The sequence below is a fragment of the Lupinus angustifolius genome, chromosome LG16 (genome assembly GCF_001865875.1).
Source record: "Lupinus angustifolius cultivar Tanjil chromosome LG16, LupAngTanjil_v1.0, whole genome shotgun sequence".
NCBI classification, from domain to species: Eukaryota; Viridiplantae; Streptophyta; class Magnoliopsida; order Fabales; family Fabaceae; genus Lupinus; species Lupinus angustifolius.
Window position 1 is genome coordinate 13,028,156 of NC_032024.1, and position 2,867 is coordinate 13,031,022.

At 35.7% G+C, this 2,867-nt stretch overlaps 1 pseudogene; it reads left to right on the forward strand.

The window, feature by feature from the left end:
- Positions 1,615-2,867, forward strand: part of LOC109329326 — a 4,163-nt pseudogene continuing 2,910 nt past the window's right edge.

Genomic DNA, 2,867 nt, shown 5'->3' on the forward strand with positions numbered 1-2,867 from the left:
AGGGTTCGATTTGAGAGATGAAGGTCATGTTAAGACAAGCTTTATCAAGCATTCGTCGGGTTGTGATACCCGTATTTAATTCAGTAATAATATTGTCAATTGGATGGTACCGATGAGTTCTCCACTCTTTTGGTAAATCTGAATGAGTATGCTCCTCTTGAGATGGTAGGTTATCATTCATTTTCAATTGCTCAGTATCAGTTGTAGTTTCAATAATAAAAATTTCATTTAAAGATGAACTTGGCAGTTCCTCCTCATCAGGAGTTATCACATCTTTTATCTCAACATTGGTTTCATCAAAAGATACATGAACGAATTCTTCCATGGCTTGTATTCTTTTATTAAAAAATTTGTAAGCTTTACTCGTAAGAGAGTAGCCTAGGAAGATTCCTTCATCTGCCTTTGCATCAAATTTGCCCAAGTTATCCTTTCCATTATTTATTCTCTTACTAACTAGTTTAGAGTGTTGAGGATTCTTACTTTCTATGATGCACTTATCTAGATAGAATGCCACATGGAAGCCTTTGTCACATATGACTTATGCTAAAAAGGTTGTGCTTGAGTCCTTCAACATATAACACACCTTCTATAGTAGTTGAGGGAGGCTTGCCAATTCTACCAACTCCAAGAATTCTTCCTTTGTTATTATTACCATATGTGACATATCCTTTGTCCCTTGGAATAAGAACAGAGAATTTTGATCTGTCGCCTGTCATGTATTTTGAGCAGCCACTATCGAAATACCATGGATTGCAGGCGGCTGCCAAATTATCCTGCAAAACAGGTTAAGTTTTATTAGGTACCCAATTTTCTTTGAGTCCTATATGGTTAGCACCTTTCTCAATCCATTTATAATGACCAAGGGGTACACCAAATTTTCTAATTTTGCAAGAGTTTGGTGTATGCCCATGATGTTTACAATATGTGCATGTGAGTTGATGGTTATGTATCCTAGTTTTATCATTATTGTGTTTATGAGCATGGATACATTCTTTATGAAAGTTTATCTTAATTGGGACACTAGGTTCTTTAGAAACGTGGCATTTTGAATAGCCAAGACCTTTTCTGTCTGTTGAGTGTCATTGATCATTGATGATCCTATTTAAACTTTTACTGCTCTTACTTAGCTTATTAAGTTCAAGATTTAATGTTGTAACTTTGTTTTCAAGAGCAATACAGTTTTGAAATGAAGATGATGAAGGTTTATTTCTAAATGAATCTAACTCAGTTTTCGGTTTTAAAAACATTTTTGTGAGTTTGATATACTCATCATACAGGTCATTGAATACAGTTTGTAATTAAGAGGAATATGTGAAAAAAATCTGTGCTCCTGACCTTGGCAAGGTTTTGATGAAGACACCAACATCACCAAAAAGAAGAAAAGGAAGAATACTTATGAAGACAAAGAAGATTAAAGCTTCAAGATAATTAGATTAAGTCTCTATATGTACTTCTATCCTAAAACTCTTAAATATGCAAAATAGTAATGCTCAAACTATTTTTAAAGAAAGTTGAAACACTTTAAAAATACTTAAAACATTTTTTCAAAAATAGTGTATAACGGGTTACTTCATCTAAGTAACAGGTTATGTGTGTGAGAAAAGAGTAACTACTATGACCCAGAGGACTTGGTCCTGTCTTGGGTTTATGAACTTAACCGCCATTGAAGGGGGGTTGGCCCACGCCTCCGAGGGGCATACAGAGGGCGACCAAGAGGACTTGGTCCTGTCTTGGGTTTACGAACTTAACCGCTATCAAAGGGGACTGGCCCACGCCTCCGAGGGGCATATGGAGGGCGACCAAGAGGACTTGGTCCTGTCTTTGGTTTATGAACTCAACCGCCATCGAAGGGGGACTGGCCCATGCCTCCAAGGGGTATATTGAGGGTGATCAAGAAGACTTGGTCCTGTCTTGGGTTTATGAACTTAACCGCTGATGAGCAATATATTACACACTATTCATAACCTTAAATTAGCATGATTGATGATTCTTAGTGCCTAATTGACTTTGTTTCACATGGTTTAGTGTTTTAGACTTTATTGAACTAATATTCCTAAAATGAGTTAATTTGGGATTATTTGGTCTAATTAAATCTATTATCATTTTCAGATCACATTTGGCACCAATGGCATTTTGGGCATTATGGAAGTCGAGGATATGTGTTGAAGTGAAGATTGTATTTTTAATTTAAGATTTGTTTTTATTGTAATTTTGCTTTGGGCCCATTGTTTAGGCCCAATTCGGTTTTTGTGTCTTGGAGGGGTTAAATTCAGATTCCCCACTCCAAACACACTTCACTTTACTTTTGCCTCACAAAACAAAAACACATTTTCCGTTTTCCCTCTTTGTGCTCTGCTAGGGTTTACTTCCTTCTTCATTTTCTCATTTTCGGTTTTGTTCTTCCATTGCCATTGAAGGCTAAATTTATGGACTAAGTTCCTTTGGTAATGTATCACAACTCTTGAGGTTTTGTTATTAATGCATTTTAGGTTTCTTTATTGTTGATTTCTTCTATCTTTTCTGAATATGGTTTGCTTAATGTCATTGCTTAGAAACTGGTTGGTTGAGTTTATCTTCACTTAGTTGATTTACTCTCTCTAGTGCATGAATGCTTAGTTCGTGTGAATTTGTTAATCGTTTCATGCTCATACTGATTTCGCCTAGTTTGAGGTTTAGGTTCTGGAACTTTGAATTGATTATCGCTTAGTTAATTGATTCTCAACAAATTCGGAAGTTAACGGTTGGAATCTGAAAATAATCTTTTGAAACCGAGGATTGAGTTGTGAACAAACGAACCAAAGGGATTTAGCCGTTTTATTACATTGTTTAACTACTGTTTCTGAATTTGATTTATGTTCATACTATCC